At 36.4% G+C, this 20471-nt stretch overlaps 1 long non-coding RNA gene across 1 annotated transcript; it reads right to left on the bottom strand.

The window, feature by feature from the left end:
- Positions 1-1121: 1121 nt before the first annotated feature.
- On the bottom strand, positions 1122-20236 carry LOC121827118 (uncharacterized). Its single transcript, XR_006069202.2, has 5 exons — positions 20118-20236; positions 10082-10156; positions 8334-8528; positions 1667-1741; positions 1122-1290 (listed from the first exon to the last, which is right to left on the bottom strand). It is a non-coding gene; the product is annotated as an uncharacterized LOC121827118 (long non-coding RNA).
- Positions 20237-20471: the final 235 nt, after the last annotated feature.

The following is a 20471-nucleotide window of genomic DNA, read 5'->3' as shown; positions in this document are numbered from 1 at the left end:
CACAGTAAGGCCATCGGTTAAGTGGCATGAAATACGTTAGTAGGCATCTAGTCACTTGGCATCTCTGGGCCCAATATTGTCAGCCATGACAGAAGCTCATTTTTAATGCTTACTTTATGAGGTTAATAAGGTTAAATTATGTTAATGAACACACTTTGAAAATGGCAAAGCACAGTACCAATAGAAGAAATTGTTATTCATTGAGGTAACTATAACATGAAACAGCATGGCATCTAACATATAGCTTTATTATCTAACTTTGTAGGGATTATAACTCAATTTTACTATTATCAAGATGGGTAAATGATATCAAATTAATGACAGCATTGAATGAGCATGAATTTTATCTTTTAAAAAATTGAGATAATTGATATGCTCCAATGTTCAAATTAAGCAAATGATGGATGCTGAAATACCAAGTCAGAATTTCATATTAAGAAAAAATATTTTGAAAAAAAAAACATTTCCAAATATACCAAGAAGATTCTGAGGTCTCTTCTCTGGATGTCTCAGTGCATGTACCACTGTACTTGTCAAAGAAAACTCAAAGAACCAACAGTCCTGATATGGGTGTTTGAGTGAGAAGAGACTTGGGTATTTATATATTTGGTGCCTAGTTGATGGTACTCTTTGAAGAAGTTATAGAACCTTTAGAAGGTTGAACTTTGCCACAGGAAGTACATCACTATGGAAGGGCTTTGAGAATTTATAGCCTCACCCAACTTGCAATTTGCACTCTCTGCTTCCTGCAGGTAGTTGGAGATGAGGTTTCTCAGACCCTTGTTCCTGCCGTCTAGTGCCATGCCTTCCCTGCCACTATGAACTCTCACTCTGGAACCATAAGCCAAAATAAGCTCCCTTCCATAAGTCATGCTGGGTTATATCACAGCAATACAAAAGTAACCCAAAGTGCCCACAATAAGAAACTAAGACATTCTATGTAAATAGCCAAATATTTAGCCTGTCATTTTGTCTTGTGTAGTCATTTGAAAGAGAAGTTTTCTTTTCTTTTCTTTTTTTTTTTTTTTTGAAAGCAATTTGAAAAGTTGCTTGCATTGCTCCTGTGACTGTTTCAGAAAACAATGGAGGAAGAATGAATGTTATTTAGATCAATTACCTGGATGTCAAAGTGAGGAATCATTTATTTCCTGTTTTGATATTTACATTGATGGCACTTTCCCCTTCATAAGCCTATAGTAGAAATCAGAATGGTCCTTTTCATTAACGCATCATGGAAATGACTTCTCAGCTGTTTCAGTTCCACATCTTCAGGAAGATGTGAACTTGAGTCTAAGTTGGATGAACACATATAGGAAAAGTGTGATTTGGCTAATAAAGAAAATCCCATGTAATGCAGATTTCCTGTCTTATTCTCTTTTCTACAAGGAGACAAGTTATTTCCAATTTAAATACACATACAAACACAAACATGGATCAGACATTTCCACATACAACTAAGAAGGACAGCTCATCAGACTTTTCCACATTTGGTCCTGTACCTTTCCCCTCTACAATGATTTTCCTTTTCTATCTGCAGAGGCTCTTTCTTCTTACTAAAGTCTTAAGTCAATTATTAGCTTAGACTTCAGCTTTTCCTGGAGACCCCTTTTAATCAAGTTCCATTTCTATTCCTTTTTAGGATTCATTATTGGTTGTATCCACTTACTTAATTGTGCATTTGTTGTCTGTCTCCTCATGAAGTCCTTTGCCTTTCTACTTGGAAGTGGATAGGTGTTCTCAACTTGATGAATAAAGACAACAAAGTTTTAGATGGTCAAACACACAATGATTTTTATGTCTTAATATAATTATTATTAGCTATGAAATATGTAATATGTGTCAAACACCAATGACCTGTATCTGTGGGTTATTTCCTTTACTAATAACAATGACACCATGAAGCAAAACTATTATCACAATTTTGAAGATAGATGGAAGGATAGAGTTATTATAACTTCCTGGTTTATCAATCCATTTGTTTTCATAGCAAAATACATAGAGAGCTATTTTATATTTTAAGTGGTGGTTTATTTTATTTTCAGTTTTGTAGGAAGAAAGATTGAAATCTTGTTACCACATCTTTTTGGCTTGGGGTAACATCATGGTGTATAGACTTTATATCGTAACACAGTAGAGAAGAAGAAAATGAAATGGCTCTGTAAAAAGGGGCCAAGTACATGGGAGGCCTTGTTTATAACAGCATGTTCTCCCAACTCACTCTGAGAGCGCAACATGAGTCATTTTAAGGGTGATGGCTTCATGTTATGCAATTTCCTTGCATTAGGTACCACGTCTTATATGTCTCAGTGCCTTTTCACCACCATGCACTCAGGACCAAATATCTAATACATGAACCTTTAAGAGATACACTCAACAAGGCAACACTCCTTCATTGCTGGTGGGAGTGCAAACATGTACAAACCACTTTGGAAGTCAGTGGGGCAGTTTATTAAAAAACTGGGAAATCTACCACAAGACCCAGCAATACTACTCTTGGGCATATACCCAAAGGATGCTCAATCATACCACAAGGACACTTGCTCAACTATGTTCATAGAAGCTTTTTTTGTGATAGGCAGAACATGGAAACAACCTATGTGCCCCTCAACTGAGGAATGGATCAAGAAAATGTGGTACATTTACACAGTGGAATATTACTCAGCTATTAAAATCAATGACACCAAGAAATTTGAAGGTAAATGGATGTGATGAAAAAAAAATCATCCTGAGTGAAGTAACCCCAGCCAGTGAAGACAAACATGGTGTATATTCACTCAAAAGTGGATATTGGCTGTAAAATAAAGGATAACTATGTTACAATCCACAGACCCAGAGAGACTAGGTAACAAGGACAGTTCATGGGGGACACACAGATCTCCCTGGGAAGGGAAAATAGAAGAGACTGGGTGGACTGAGGGCAGGTGGGGATGGGAACATGAATGATCTGGTTGGGCTGGCACAGAGAGGGAGAGTGCTGAGGGGGACTGGTGGGGGGCATTTCAGGGTCGGGACAGAAGCCTGGAATAGGAAACTATGGGGAGGGCCCAGCTCAGACTCTTAGCAACAGTGGATAAGTAGCCTGAACTGGTCATCTCCTGTGACCAGATTGGTGCTTGGCCCAATTGTCATCAGAGAGGCTTCATTCAGCAACTGATAGAGGTAGACACAAAGAGCCACAACCAAACATTGGGTGGAGTTCAGAAATCCTGCAGCAGAGGAGGAGAAAGGAATGTAGGAGTCAGAGCGGTCAAGGGCACCAAAGGAAGGCTCACATAATCAACTAACCTGGGCTCATAAGGGCTCACAGAGACTGAACCGACAACCAGGAAACCTGCATGAGACTGACCTAGGCATTATGCATGTATGTTATAGTTGTGTAGCTTGGTCCTCTTATGGGACTGCTAACAGCAGGAATAGGGGCTGTCTCCAACTCTTTTATTGGCTTCTGGGACCCTACTCCCCATACTGGGTCAACATGCTCAGTCTTAATACATGGGGAGGTGCTTACTGCAATTTGATATGCCATGTTTTATTGATACTCATGGGAGACCTGCCCTTTCCTGGATGGAGACTGAAGAGGAGGGGATTAGGAGGTGGGATGGGGGTGGAGGTGGCAGAATAGGAGAGAGGGACTGGAAGGGGAGAATGGGGAGAGGCTGCATCTGAGATAAAAAATAGATTTTAAAAAAGAGAAATATGCTCAAGCCCTGAGAGTAGACATCCTTGGGACCCAAGACATTTTGTCATATGGTCTATATTATTTTTGCTATGGTATTAAAAATTATATACTTTGAAATAAATAGTCAATGGATATTTTGTTTCTCATCTGCCATAAATCTCAAAATAAGACAGTAGGTTGGAAATATATCCTGAGATGGTTTAATAGTATTTTTTAACTCTTGTAGCGTTTTTTTTTTGTATTAGTTATTTTAATTTACATAGTAAAAATATTTTTGTGTTATCCTTCCACACCTTTTACCATTTTTACTTACTAATTCATGTGTGGGAAATATTTGCCATTAATATTTTCAACATTTACTTTATTTTTATTGTACATATATTTTTTGGTGTTCACATTGCTGCTGGTGGTGGTGTTATATGTGTACATGTTTGTGGTGTGGGCAGATTTCAGAGGAAAATTTGTGGGTGTCCGTTGTCTCTCTTTATCATGTGTGTCCTGAACACTGAGCTCAGATTGTCATGCTTAGCAACAAGAGCCTTTGCCCTTTGAGTCTCTTGCTAGTTTGCAGTTAACACAACATTTTCTTGAGATTTTCAGAGCATCTGATTGAACCACACAAGTATAGCAGTTCTTGGGAGCCTGTGGACATTAGCTAAAGATAATTCTCAGAATAGAGGTGATATGGTTTTAGACTTTAAATGTAATATGAAGCATTGAATTTGCTCTCACTTTATATTATTTTAGAATTTCTTGGAGCTAGTAATATGAGAGCCAAGTATCTATGATTAAAAAGTTAAAAAGTATTCCCCCAAATATAAATTTCCTTACAGCTCAGAACTGAGTGTCTCTGTATTTGGTCCATAAAGCTTGAAAACTGAAGCCCATCGCTCAGCCATAGGCTTGCTGATACTGGAAATAATATTGATTCTGCGTGACTTCTCACACACATATCTGTAGCTAGAGTTTTCCAGCTTTGCCCACAGTTAGGACAAATCTCTGTCACCCGCCAGTCCCACAGCCGCTCAGACCCAACCAAGTAAACACAGAGACTTATATTGCATACAAACTGTATGGCCGTGGCAGGCTTCTTGCTAACTGTTCTTATAGCTTAAATTAATCCATTTCCATACATCTATACCCTGCCACGTGGCTGGTGGCTTACCGGCGTCTTCACATGCTGCTGGTCATGGTGGCGGCTGCAGTGACTCTCTGCATCAGCCTTCCACTTCCCAGAATTCTCCTCTCTCCTTGTCCCACCTACTTCCTGCCTGGCCACTTGCCAACCAGTGTTTTATTTATTGACCAATCAGAGCAATTTGACATACAGACCGTCCCATAGCACATATCTACAGAACACTATGTAAAGATCTTTACTCAAGATCCTAAGATATTCAACACACTAACCAACATACATATCTGTGATTCAATTCAATTTTAGGAAATTTATTTACTTATTTATTTATTTTTGATACAGGCTCTCACATTGTAACCCCAATTGGCCTCAGACTAAGTATATAATTCAGGCTGGGTTCAAGATCATGGTAATCTCCCTGTGCCAGCTCCTCTTGAGTACTAAAATTAAAGGCACGTACCACCACATCTATCTCAGAAAAGTATTTTTTTATTGTACAAAGGCTTGTTGATTTATATTTGTTCACAAATAGATGAATTTTAGACAGGGTATGACAGGTGTAAAAGATTTTTGGACTGATAATACAGGAGTTTTGGGCAAGTAAGACTAAAATTAATAAGTATTTTTGAAAACTAGTTCCAAAGATTTTAACACTTAATTTCTATAAGAATCCTATTGAATGTGTTTTATCTATGTCCTTCCAGTCTATGACTCCAATGACTGAGGACAGAGGTGGGTGACAATTCTATATGACTTTGAATCGCTGTGCTTTAAGAAGCTGATAAGTGAAGATGACAGACTTGAAGATGTCTATGCATATGATTTCTGTTTCCCTCGGCTTTGGTTGTGTCACGTGGGACCCAGTACTGGGTCTAGCAAAGGACAGTGGCAACAAAAGGAGTTAAATTCTTGATTTTGTAATTCTTAAGTTTATGGGTCAGTGCAACATAGGTTACATATTATGCCACAGAAATCTATTTCCCCTATATTCTAAATTGTTCATTTAAAGACAGGTCATCATTTACTAAGGACGATGAACTCCTAAATATCAAAGTCCTTGAGCATTTGTATCCTCACTCAACAGCATTGTGATCAAGGGGAAGCAACTTCATGGAAACTTGGTTTCCTTGTTTATAAGACTAGGCTATTACAATCCCCATAGGAGCCTTTCCTGGAGCCTGCTTAAGGGAGTGCACAGAACTGCACCCACTCAGAATGTTCAGCAAATAACCATCTATTCTTCTGTCCTTATCCTGGACAGAAGCCTACTCATGGTGCTATGGGGATTTGATCAGCCTCCAGAGTAAGCCTGCTTAGGCTTCTACTGATATAAAACCTAGTAAGATGTCACTGAAAAATTATACTTTCTAAAGCTGTAAAAGAAAATAGCCTGGTTGGCAAGATATGTAGACATATGTAAATGTCAGTATATATGTGCATGTGTGTATTTATATGCTTCATCAGATATCCATATTTGTAAAAGGTAAAATGAAATAGAGCTTTCCTTAGATCTTAAGCTTAGATGTAGAACTTGGGCTCCTCACCTGCATATGTCTGCTTAGTGTTGGTCTGTAATACCACATCACCTTTTATGGTTAATAATGCTATACGAAGAAAATAATAGTCACTCTTTTTTTTCCCAAAGCATTTACTAATTGCCATCTGCTATACTGAATGTCTCCTGTAAGTCTCCTAATTAGACTAAAATATACACATTTTAAAGCTTGTTTTGAAAATGAAAAAGTGATTTTAGAAAGGTTAGATGACATCCTCAGTTATATAGTTGATGAAATCAGTCCTCCAGCCAGACCATGAATCTCTTTTTGCATTCCTTACACACACATCTCTTTTGTTCCTTCCTTCCCCTCCACCCTGTGCTTTCCTGCAGTAAACACAGTACATCTGAATTGTGGAAACAGGCCTCTATTTTCATATTGTTGCTTCCAACCTCCTGCATCTCCTGTACTAGTATTAATCACTCATGTTTTCTTTCTAACCACATAAAAGTGCTTGATGTATTAATGCTCAGGTGGGAAAATGTTAAAAGCAAAGGAGAAAACAGAGGTCAAGCAGATCCTGTGTAAACTCCACTATCTGTTCACCATTTGGCTACTTTATAGTAAATCAAATCCATTTTACATAATGAAGCTTGTCTTTATTATCCCATTATCGCTGTCGTGGAAGGGAAATAATGTGTTTGCTTTAGTTTTAGGTCATTTGTAATTACAAAAGGATATGCAGGAAAATGGTGTACTCCTTGCTTGCTTTTAAAATCTGCTTGCTTTGTTGTTCTCCACTTTTAAAAACTATTTTTTAAAGAAAGTACTAGAAGGCTGTGTTTTTATTGCCCTGATGCCTTTAATAGTACATACTGTGAAACTAAGCTGGATACCTGATTGATGCCATTCCTACCTGTCTAGGAAGATAATGATCAAGCACAAGGGGTCTGTTCTCCAGGTGATGTGTGCATGGAGCTCCCATTAATGTTAATGGGAATCCTGCAGCTAAGCACAGTGACTGGAGACAAGAGGCTGAAGGTGTGGTGCGTCCATTAATACTTTTTTCTCCAGAGCAGCTGGTTGGAACATAAGTAGTTTGCACTCCTTTTGAATTGAATGATCAAACATATTTTTAAAGTGCTATTTGTGAACGATACAGAGATGGTCACAATGGGCTCCATAAAGTACACTTAAGCATAATTTTATTGGATATTCTTATGAAAGGCATGCTTTATTTCAAGGAATGTATTAATAATTGATATTGAATGTGGCCAATTAGAAATCTAAATTTTTTTAAATAATTTGTTAGTAAGTAGAAAATATAGACTTTAAGAACAAAAACAAAGCCGTGGTTAAGAACTGTGATAACAGAAATTGACTAAAGTATAGACAAGAGAGAAAGAGGAAATATATAGAAAAAAGATGAAATTTCGTATTTAAGCAGAACTATAGATTTGTAATAGTTAAGGGATAAAATCATGCATATAATCATATATATCTAGATATACATTCACACACACACACACACACACACACACATATATATATATATATGTGTGTGTGTGTGTGTGTGTGTGTCTAATTTTAGAAAATGATTCCCTTGCAAAACATTAAGCACCTACTCTTTAAGGTATTCTATTACATTTACTGAAGTTCAGCATTATTTTATATACTTGGGATTTGCACTGACTGATTTGGTTGTGATCTTTGTGAAGTTGTAGTCTAGAGGAATTGATTACAAAGGAGAAAAGAAGCTTAGAAATACCTATGTCTAACACTGACTTTCTTCAGATAAAAATTGACACTCAGAGAGAGACATTAATGTATCTACTGCTACAAAGACAGCTAGGGCCAGAGACAGGTCTCAAATGCTAGACCCATGTATAGTGATGCACTCTGTATTTATAACTCAGTGTATTTACACTGAGATCTATGCCCCTAACACAGTTTTGGATATATAATGCATAACCACTAATAACTTGTTATATCAAATAAATAAGCCAGGTATAGGGACACTCACCAATAATGACAGATTTGAGGAGAATAAGGCTCATGAGTAGGATCATGAGTATGAGGCTAATCTGCACTATGATTTTGGTATGGGGATGTTGTTCAGTAGTAGATCATTGGCCAGCTATGTGTAAGTCCAGAGTTTTATCCTCAGCACCTCAAATGTACAAAATTGTTCTTTCAAAAGCCATGCTCCAAGAAGATTCTGCATGACACAAATAAATTAGAACAATATGAAATAAGGGGAAAAATTCACAATCTCTGCTAACATTTAAATAATTGTGTGATTCTCAATTTAAGAACTATAACTCAATTTAACAATTCATTAGATAATGGTGTTTTATTACTTTAAAAATTTCAAAATTGCATTTCACTTGCAATTAAGGTGACATAATTTGCAACAGACCATAGACCTGTGTTTCTACCAAGCATGATTCATAGTGCTATCAAATGTAGAACCTGAGCTGAGGATGTAGAATGCTCAATAGCATTTATGTGGCACAGAATATGATTTTTAGCACCATAAATAAACTGAAAATCAATCCAACTTGAACTTGAGGGACTAGACCTTTAAAGAAGAAGCTGGCTGTCAATGAGCTCTGGGGCAAGAGCTACATCACCAGCAGCGTCTCAGAGTGAAGTGGTAAGCTGCAACTCTTGACCAGACTATGAAAATGGCAGCAAGAAATGGGAATAAGAGGGAAAATAAACAGACAATTTAAAAAGATCCACATGTAACCTAGTTACCAACATATTGAAAACACAATTTGTTTTTTTAAAAAAACCCTACAACTAACATGTGAAAAATAATACTTCACAAGGGAGATGGTTCCATTAGGAAACTGTAGTGTATAAGTAATTATCAAATGATATCATAAAACTTTGAGGTAATGTATTTAAAAATAAGAACTGAGTACATGTTTAAATACAGACAGCATGTATAAAGGAAAGCCTGAAATTTGTGTACGTAATTCTTTGGAGAAGAAGAAATAGCAAATGGGGTGAAGTCATAACTTAAAAAAAATAGCAAATCTGAAAACCACAGCAAGATATGTTGTGGTCACCTTACTAAAGACATAGACAAACCAGCATTGATGATGGGAAACATGCCACATTTCTGTCTAGAGTACAGCATTGAGTTTGCCCATTTGCCTTTTAAAAGAAATTATGGAAGCAAGAAGATATCAGCATTAAATGTACAAAAACATTTAAAAAATGAAAAAAATAACTTACAACCCATATTTTTCATAAGTAGAGAAAATATTCCTGAAACGAGGGAGGCTTATAAAGATAATTTTCAAAATATTAAAAGCTTAGCAGAACAGAAGCAATGGAAAGACTAAGAAGGGCCATGAGAAAAAAAAAAGATGTGAGATGCACATATGCAATTCAGGGGGGCATAAAAACAAATGAAAATCAACGCAACAGTGGAAAGCTTAAATGATTGTCACTAGACAGGAAAAATGGCTCATTAGCTGAAAACAACTAAACTGAATGCCAAATACATTAAAAGTGAAGAAAAGTCAAAAGTGACTTAAATGAAAGTTGCAGCTGGAAGTTGCAGAATTATAAATGCCACCCCAAAATTTTACTTTGCATTATGTTTTATTAAGAGAAATATGAGTACATGGAAATAGTCATAAATTGCCATTAAGTGATTGTCCACTAGGCCTGGAAAGATGACTCAGTGGTTAAGAGCACATACTGCTTTTCTTTCTTAGGAAGCAAGGTTCCCAGCACCCAAGGAAGGTGACTCACATGTGTTTGTCCTTCCATTTGCAAAGCATCTGATGTCTCTGCTCCAGGGCACCGCTCACATGCACATTCACATACCTATATGCATACAAACACATAATAAAAAAATAACTGAAATAGGGTCCAGAGACTCCTAAGATAGAAATAATCTGAATTCTCCCTCCTTGAGTACTAGCTTTTGTGGTACTAGAAGGTACCATGCAAGTTTTCAAAGGAGGTAGGCAACCAATAGTCCTAACTACCTAAGACACCTATGAACCTCATCAACAGTCTGCATGGCATGGTAATAGTAAAGGTACAGTAGCGGCATGGATACCTTGATGGTAACCAGTAGCTCTCTAATTGAGTTTAAGATGTCATCAACAAGAGGGAGATAATGATTGCAACTGGAACAGTCAACTCTGAAAATATATATACAGGCAGCATTCTATGGACAGAACAGGTTACATTTAGGAATACATATGTATATGAATTACATATATGTATGCAATAACAATTAGTGAAAAAGAGGCTGTGAGTTTGAAAGAGAGCAAGGAAGAATACATAGGAAAATTTGGAAGGAGAAACTGGAAGGTAGAAATGTTATAATTAAATTATAATCTCAAAAAAAAGAGAACATTTGAAAAAAGAAAGAAAAATAAATTTTTAAAAGGTTGTCCTCCTAAACAGCCAATAAAGAGAAATAAATGATAACAAAAATATTAAAAGGTTTACGGCATCATATATAAACATTTTCTCTAAACTAGCTATGGCAATTGAAAGTAAAATTAAAATGCTACTAATAACCACATTAAACATACATTTATCAGAGATACACAAGTCCTGTGATGTGAAATTATAAAGCATTTTAAGATACTAAGTTCATAAAGAAACTGAGTGAAACGTTATGTGAATGAACTAAAGAGCCAGTATGAAGAATTGTATATTTTTTCTCCAAGTTCATCATTTCAACACAATCCAACTGCAAAAACTACATATCAGCAGCAGAGAATGTAGAGGGCATAAATAGATAATACATTTAAAAATCAATTGGCTTTTGACAGACTTGTAGGGAGTATTAGATAGAAAAGAAAAATCTTAATGAATGCTCTGTTAACCTTGGAAGTCCAGACAAATAATAAATAAATATAAATAAAAAACCCTCAACCTCTATCTCATAATTTATAAAATTACTCTGGACAGGACTCCAGCAGCGCCTCTGAGTCATGCCATGCTACCTGATTAGACAGAATTTAGCCCAACGGGGTCCTGGGAAAATATTTGGATCTGAATTATAGGACTCAATCTGAAATCTAGGATTAATCTTGAAGAAAGCACAATAAAATATTTTTATAATGTCAGACTATGCAAAGTTCTTATGGAATACCAAAAGAATGTTGTAAAAGTGATAGCACTGGAATTAATCAAAATCAAAATTCTGCATAAAAATAAGAGGTAGGTAGATGATCAGGAAAAGTATTCCCAACATTGCCCTCTGACAAAGAATTTACACTTGAGTGAAGAAATAAAAAAAAAAATAAATAAGATGGGAAGTGATTGAAAAATATAAATGGGCAAATGATTTGTGGAGGCAAGAGCAAGAAAAATCTACCAAAGACTGCTGAACATAGAAAAGGGTACTCAGAGGCGTCACTGGGGAATTCGTGGTATATACTCCAGAACAGATACATTAAAACCATATACACACCAAATGTGGTCAGGGACTCATGCAAGCTAACACTCAGACATTACTGGTTGGTTTACAAAGTGGTTGTTTACAACTTTGGGCAGAAGTGTAATGGCAATTTCCCTCCTAAATATTACACACAAGAAATTACAACAAATGTCTACAAGAAATATGAACAGCAATGCTTGTTATAGTTTTGCTTATGATATAAACAATATGAAGCAAAGCAAGCATAGAGCAGGAAGTGAGTGGATAAGCAAAAAGGTCATTTCCATGCAAATGCAATCAGCTGTACAAGAGGTGGCTACTGTCCAGTAGTACAGAGGAATTTCAAGTCATGCAGAAACAGTGTAAATGAATGAGCTTATTTTTGTTAAGAATCCACTCAAATAAAATTTTCTGAAAGAACTCATTTGTGGTGGAAGTAATCGGGAGGAAGGTTATTCTTCATGGTGTTATCAGTTCTAATGAGCATGAGAAAATGCTTTGTATATGGAGATGTGTTAGGGTTACATTGCACTATAAGACTTCTATATTTTTATATTAATTATCCTCAAATTAATAAAAACAATTAAACCCTGAAAAGATTTCATTGAAACACAGTAGTTTTTTTTTTAAGTGTCACTATTGTGTCGACATTGACACTCAGTTTTAAGGCAGGGTAACTTTTCTGGATGAGGATGTGGCTTGAACATTTTTAATGAACAGAGTAAAATCAAAGATAGCTCATTACTTATGTTTTTCTTTCTGTAAGTCCAGGAAGCTGGATAAACACTGACCACAGGAGTAAAGCTACAAAGTATTAAAAAAATGATGATATCCACCAAATAAATACAAATAATATTTCAAAATGCAGTATGCCAGAAGAAAATGTCTATTCATGACTGAATTCTTTCTAGCATTTCTTGCATAAACTTTTTTTTAATATTGATATAATCTAAGTGCATACATTCATTAGCGAGCAGTTTTTAAATCATGGCATAATGTTGCAAAAATTTAGTGTTTTATGAACCAGGAGAGGTGTCACACACTTTTAATCTCAGTACCAGCAGGCAAATCTTTTTGAGTTTGAGGTCAGCCAAGGCTAAATAATGAGACCCTGTCTGCAAAATCTTTCTTTTCTTTGGGTGGGGATAGTTGGAGGGAGGAAAATGACATAATTATATATTTAAAACCATTATCTTAAAAGATATAAAATGTGTTTTTAAAATAAGTACATCACTGTTATTTTAAGGTTATATAATATCCTATTAAATAAATCGTGTAAAAATGTATGCTTGCTTTCTGGATCCCCACGTACTCTTCATCTTTGTATCTCCCAGATAAATTATTTCTGTTAGCAATGGCCTCCTTCATTTCTAGTAATTTCACTTGTATTTAAGTCTGTTTTGTTTAATATGTGCATGTGAATACATCCGAGGGTTTTCATTTAATTACTGCCAAGAACATTGTTTTCATTTCTTCTATTATAACAGTATTCTATAGGCTTACCTTTTCATAAATGACAGGATTGGATGTTATGAGTTGAGTCAGAAAGTATGCTTAAAATGAATTATATATTTGAAAAATATGTAAGAGAAGGTACAGTATACACATTTATAGATTTGCATCAATTCACAGTACATATATGAGTAAACATGTACAATTTTTCTAGGCATAATTATACAGTGAACAGTTATAAACCACATTCAAGTATGGATTGTGACTAGAGTTCTATTCAAGAAATCAGTATTTGAAAGAGTAAATGAGCAGACTATATCTGTAGATGAATGAAAGATGAGAAGGTCTGAGGTCGAGTTCCAAAAGACTGATGTTATTGAGAAAGACACAGAATACAATATTTCTGAAAACGGCAATGTGAATGCATGTGGAGATATCCCAGGTTTAAACAGAGGCAAGCATTGTCAGATTAATAATGTGCAGAATTATTTTGATGATGATGTGAAGTAGACTGGAGTACAGATGGTTGTGAGAAGATCCAATTAGGAAGCACATGTAATATTTATATAGGATAATATTTGACATGTATGACGCTGAAAAACTGATAATACAGAAATGGTAATGAAGACCAGTGTAATTTTAATTGAATGGTTAAGATGAAGTTCACAGGCCTTGATCACCATATATACATGAGAGAATGAAGAACATTTTATAAGCATTTTTGAGAGTGAGTTTCGTGCACTGAATCATCAGAACTCTAACTGTAGACTATGTATCTCAGAGGGGAAATTTCTGAGAAAAGGGCAGCATGAGATGGAATAGATGTATGCTTCAAGAGAGAGACAGGAGGATTACAAATTAAAGGCCAGCATGGATTACATAGTGAATTCTAGATCAACTTGAGATATGCAATAAGATCCTACCTCAAAAACAAACAAACAAATCCTCCAAAACAAAAACAAGCAAACAAACAAAAACCCCAGATAAACAAGAGAACAACTAAACAGATAAACAAAAAGAGTAGAAGGCCAAGGAATACCATCTTTATCAGGCCTACGGAGAAAGTGACAAGGCATGTAGAAACAGATTAGGATATATCAATATTCTTGGATAAGTTAATTCATATGGATGAAACATTTAAATCATTATCTTAAAATGTTCTTAAAGCTTAAAGAACATTCTTATTATTTACTTTAGGCTTTTTAAGGTATGTGAATTAAATTCACTCTGCAGTCAATTTAAAGATGGCTGAGTTCCACCATTTGAGATAGACATATGTCAAACTGGACATGAAAACACTTTGAGGAATGTGTATTTGGGAATACCAGTTGATATCCCCATCACATCAATCTGACCTCTTTCTTGGAACCTTACAGTAAATGGTTTTCATGTCATCCATGGAGGGAAGCAGCACCTTGCATATTAAACACATTGATTTTACAGATCAAGTTGGACACATTCAGTTCGTGAGGCCACAAAGATAAGCTGCACATTAATCCGATGGTATGGGACATTTGATTCACTCGTACTTATTTTTATTCAAAGATCATAATGTAAAGCAAATTTTTAAATTGCCCTACCCATTTTAAAAATCAATCAGTCATAATGTTTTGAGTCATTACAAGCTAGAAGTCATGGCAACAGAGTGATAGTTTTTTACTGTCCAGATAAAGAAGATTATTAATTTACCATTTTCTGTGTTACAGTCAGCTACTCGCCTGAGATCTTAGTGACTTCACTTCATTTAATATGAAAAAGTATAAAATTGACATATAAACATTCCTTGGAAGAACCACTCATAATAATAATTATTATTATTTCAAACTTAGTAAAAGCTTTGGAACTAAATATAAGACACCTAAATAGCAGTGTTCTTTTCTAAGTAAGCATAGTAATTTATGTGTTATTACAGAAGGCTATAATTGGACTTAAAGGTTTTTTTTCTATCTGAAACTTTTTGTGACAGTCTTGAATAAGCTAGGATAAAACCTAGTCATAAAATGCATTAAATAATTAAAATCTTAATAAAGTATCTATGGAATTATAAATAAGTATTATTTTTTTTTCTAACTCACATATGACAAACTGCATGCAAACACTTTAAGGGAACATATGGAAAGCTGGATACTTGTCTACATGTTATCTCCACACTAATTAAAATATAGAACCCATCTTCCCAAATGATGCTTTTATAGTTCTAGGGTCTCTTGACAGCAGTTAAGCCATCCTAACCCTAGATGTTGGTGATATGATTTCTCTCTTTATGGATGATGTTGTCTGTCCAGAGCTTCATAAAAACAGAACCATATTATATTCTATACATGATTTCATGATTGGCATCTGTTACTCAGTGTGCTTCAGAGACTACTCCATGATGTTGGGAATCATAGCTTGGTCCTTCATATCATGGGTAGCATCATCCTTTCTAAAAGAATATGGTAGACTATGGATACTACTTAGATTCCTAGTGTGGTTACTCCTAACAAGGCTACTGTGAGTGCTATTGTTTTCCTTTCTATTGGATAAATGCACAGAGGTATAATTTTGCTGAGCTATAACATAGGTGCCTATTTAACATAAGAAATCATCAAACTCTTTTCTAAAGACACCATCACATTATTGATCCCAACAGCACTTTTCTTTTCAGAAGAGCATTCTAGTTTCTCCACATATACTGTCACCAAATCTTGGTGTTTTCTTATTTTGTAACTTTAGTCATCATAGTAATAATATAGCAATCACACAACTGCCTCTTTCCTCTCATTATTATAACTTATATTCTCTTATTTTCAGGTTTGTCTAATGGCCTTATTGATCATTGTGTCTCTTGTATAGTATCAGTTCAATATTATGTATTTTTACTTTTCTATTATTGAACTGATTCCTCTACACACACACACACACACACACACACACACACACACACACACACACACATTCTGGACACAAGATTTGCTGTATTCCAGGCTCAGCTGGGTCCCAAACAGAAGCAGCAAAAAGGTGGTTACAGCCAGTTCCCAGATTGAGTATAAGGTCTAGCCAGTGGTATGCTGGAAACTCATAACATCAAAAGAAACAGATTGTTTTAGTGCATCAAAAAAGAAAACATATATTATTCTCTTATATGTGTGTGCTAGCTTTTACCTTTCAATTGGCATACTACAACCCATATAACCACAGAGATTAGGCATAGAATAAGGGGCTAGGGGGAGGGAAACATTTCCCAAAGAAGGGGACGTGACAATGTAGTTATGGAGAGATGAGGGAAACTGGAGAGGAAAGATTAAATTGGAAGAGGAAGGAAAGAGGATAAAGAAGAGTATATGGGGAAGGACAATCACCATCAGGGTCATTTGAGGGGTCATATGAAAAGCTACTACTACTGCAAAAGCTTCTTACAATACATCCATGTATGAAAGAGTGTACACGGAATCACCAAAGAGCAGGGAAGATAATGCTACAACTACAAAACCGCACAGCTTTTGCCACCAAATAATACCTCTAGTTCCAGAAATAGACTTCTAGTTGAGTTATAGGCCAAAGGGTCCCCTTGGACATCCTTCATCAGCTCAGCTATTGACAAATTATTGTTTCCTCTCCACCAGCTGATAGTGAGGCCCTGCTGCTGCAGACAGTACTTAACATGTCTCATTGAACATACAGAAGTAGATCTGGTGCCTAACTAGAGTCTTAACTCTGATTGACTAGATTTCACAGTTCTGGAAGTTACCAGAAGAGAAAGACAACCACTAGGCCAGCTACAAACCCTGCAATCTATAACAGTGGCATGCCTGTGTGAAATGTTGGTGCAATGCTGGCACAAATATTGTGGTAGTAACCAATCCCTTTTTGATTGGATTTAAGGCTCATTTTATGAGATGTTACCTATGCCTAACACTCCCCAAGTGGCCAAATAATCAGCCTAGATAGGCCATAGGGAAAACCAAATATTATTGTTGTGGTAAAGGAACACAGCAATAAAATGACTCCTAACAATATTCTGCTATATCTATAGGCCAGTGTCTCACTTAACAATCATCAGAGAAGCTTCCTCATGCAGTACATGGGAACTAACACAGACCAAAAATTGGCAATGTGCAGAGAGTGAGAGACTTTGTGTCACTCAGTCCTAAATGAGATGTCTTCATCAATCCTCTCCTTTCAGGGCTCAGGGAGCTATACAGAAAAGGAGATGGGAAGATTTTGAGAGTTAATGGGGATGGATGACACCAAGGAAACTGTCTTCCAAATACAACAGAACTGACACACATCAGCACTCACAGAGACTGTGGTAAGCATGCATCCAAGGAGGCATGGACAAGACCTGCACAGCCAGACAGGGTCCCAGTTCTGGGAGGGGAAGTGGACAGGAGTTCCAATCTCTAACCAAGAAGCTATCTCCACAGCCAAACAGAGTCCCAGTTCTGGGAGGGGAAGTGGACAGGAGTTCCAGTCTCTAACCAAGAATCTATCTCCAATTGACAACCAATCATAACAGAAAAAGTAGTCTTTTCCAATGGAGTCTCACTGGATATATACACTTAAAGGCAGGCCCCACACTCAGCAGTAGATGGCCAACATGAAACAAACCCAACAGTATTTTTGTAGACTGTTTTTCCTCCTATTTCTTTCTATGGAAATTTTTTGTCTTAGTGGTCTTTTGCTTGTATATTATGATTTCTGATTTTGGCTTTTATGTTTTATTCACTGTGTGTGTTTCTTATGCTTTTTTTGTTTATTTGCTTGGAAGATCGAGAGAGAGAGAGAGAGAGAGAGGGAGAGAGAGAGAGAGAGAGAGAGAGAGAGAGAGAGAGAGAGAGAGAGAGAGAGAGAGAGAACCAATTTCCAATTTTCCACTTTTCTCTATTTGTCATGGTGGTTGTACATCTGCGTGTGTGTGTGTGTGTGTGTGTGTGTGTGTGTGTGTGTGTGTGTGTATGCATGCAGTGTGTGTTTCTTTAAATACCCTTGTTCATTCCCAGGATGCAAAGAGAGTTTTTCCTCTTTCCTTTAGGAAGATTTAATCGTTCAGTTTTACACTTAGCTTTATGATACACTTTTTTAAAAATTTAAAGTGTTTAGTGTTTTGAGAATTTCATATGTGAGAATTATATATATACATTTAGCATTTTCACCCTCCTTCTCTCATGCCCTCACAGCTTCTCAAATTCATAACTTCTTCATTAATTATTTTGATATATATATATATACACACACATATATATATGATAAAACATAACCACATATATCCCTGTGTTCATTTACTGTTGCTCACATGTGCATGTGATTATGGCTGACCACTTGGGGTTAGAGTTTTGAATTGAACTGTGTATATAATATAAAGGAAGATTTGATTTCACTAGGGACTTTTAATAAATCTCTTCTCTCTTTGTTTATTATAAAGCCCAACTCTTTCCCCATTGTATTGTTGCATTGAAATGGTTGCTTAGTATTTGTGAAACACATGCACACAATTTAAATTATTATTTTTAAAATTATTTAACTGTTTCTAGGACTTTTGTATTTCATATTAATTTTTAGAGATAACTATAAATCTTTACAACAACATGCTGGAATATTTAGAAGTATAACTTTATGGACATCTCTTAAAAGAGTTAATTCCTTATTAATATCAACCTTCCCAATCCCCAAAATATTGTATCTCCATTATCTGGGCATTATTTAAAAATAAATTCTCTTTGTTCATATAATCTTTCAATTGTAATACTTTTTAAAATTTTACTACATAGGATTCTCTCGTTTTCTTTTTTTTTTTTAAGATTTATTTATTTATCATGTACACAGTGTTCTGCCTGCATGTGTGCCTGCACAAAAGAAGAGGGAACCAGATCTCATTACAGATGGTTGTGAACCACCATGTGGTTGCTGGAAACTGAACTCAGGACCTCTTTCTGAAAGAGAAGCCAGTGCTCCTAACGTCTGAGCCATCTCTTCAGCCCGCATTCTCTCATTTTCAAAGTCAAATTTTCAATTAAATATTTCACATTTTTATTGTTTCTATACATAGTTTTAATCTTTAAAAATGCTCCTATTGTCTGTTGCCACTGGACCTTTAAAAATTTGATCAGATTATGTCACTTCTCTGTGAAAAGCCTGTGATAACTTCTCAGCTCACTTCATGAAATCTAAAATCCTTCCACGTCCTAAAAGACTGAGCCACAGTCTGCTCATGCTGTCCTGCTAACCTTGCCTTTCCTCGCCATGCCCGGCAGGCTGGCCTCCCTGCTCCAGTTAAGCCAGCCAGCGAGTCCTACAGCACAAGGCGTTGCCTCTGCTCCCTTTGAAATCATATGCTCATGTTCTGCGATGCCCGCCCTCCACCCCTGACAGTTCTTATAAAGAGCCCTTACAGCAAACCACACTCCAGCTTCTCCTTCTTTCCTCTGCCCACATTGTCAGGATTCTGTTCACAGTCGTCAGTCTCATCTCACGCCCTACATTTGTTGTGTTTTACTTCTTCTTCTTTGGCCAGCTTTGTTATCAGCATGTGAGGAAAGGAACTTTGGTTCAATGCTGTATTTGAAATTTCCTCTGGCGGCTTGTGGTTGTCACTCTGAATGTTAGAATAAACGCATGTCAACGCCCAATAAGGGTAATTACTCCAATGATAGAAGTGGAAATCAGATTGCTAGTGGTTCCCCATTGCCTAGAAAGTGGAGGAAGCAAAAGCCCGCAGACACTCCTCAGCAGCTTTTTCTCTTAGACCATCTGATTAAATGAAGGCCACATGAGGAGGTGTAGCAGGGTAAATTTTGTTGCTTGAAATGTGAAAGAGACTTACTATACCTCTCCAACAAGGCCACACTTCCTAATAGTTTGACTGTCTTTGGAGGCCATTTTCTTTCAGACCACCACAGCAGCCTATGTTAAAGACAAACATGCTAGCAAACCAGAAAACAGAGTGTTCGAGACCTGGAGCCAGGATCAGGTACAATTCTCCAGGCACACCTCTGGGGACCCACTTTCGACAGCCTGGTCCTGTCTCCTGAAGGCACCACAGCTTTCAATTTGTGCCAGGATCTTGGGTCCAAGTACTCGAAATGTGATCTTGTGAAGTGTATTTCAGATTCTACTTATGACATTCAGAATGCCAGAGTCTCTCACACACGGCTTCTGATTGGATCGTTCTAGAACCACATTTTTGAAGCACATGCCTGAAGTTTGTGAACTACTGCTCTCTTTTCAAATCTGTAGTTTCACAGTGGTTTGCTTGTTCTACATGTGCCTGTTTCTGATGACCTAGGCATGTTTATAAAAATCCGTTGC

The sequence above is a fragment of the Peromyscus maniculatus genome, chromosome 2, assembly GCF_049852395.1.
Source record: "Peromyscus maniculatus bairdii isolate BWxNUB_F1_BW_parent chromosome 2, HU_Pman_BW_mat_3.1, whole genome shotgun sequence".
NCBI classification, from domain to species: domain Eukaryota; kingdom Metazoa; phylum Chordata; class Mammalia; order Rodentia; family Cricetidae; genus Peromyscus; species Peromyscus maniculatus.
This window is presented reverse-complemented; position numbering and strand designations above follow the sequence as displayed.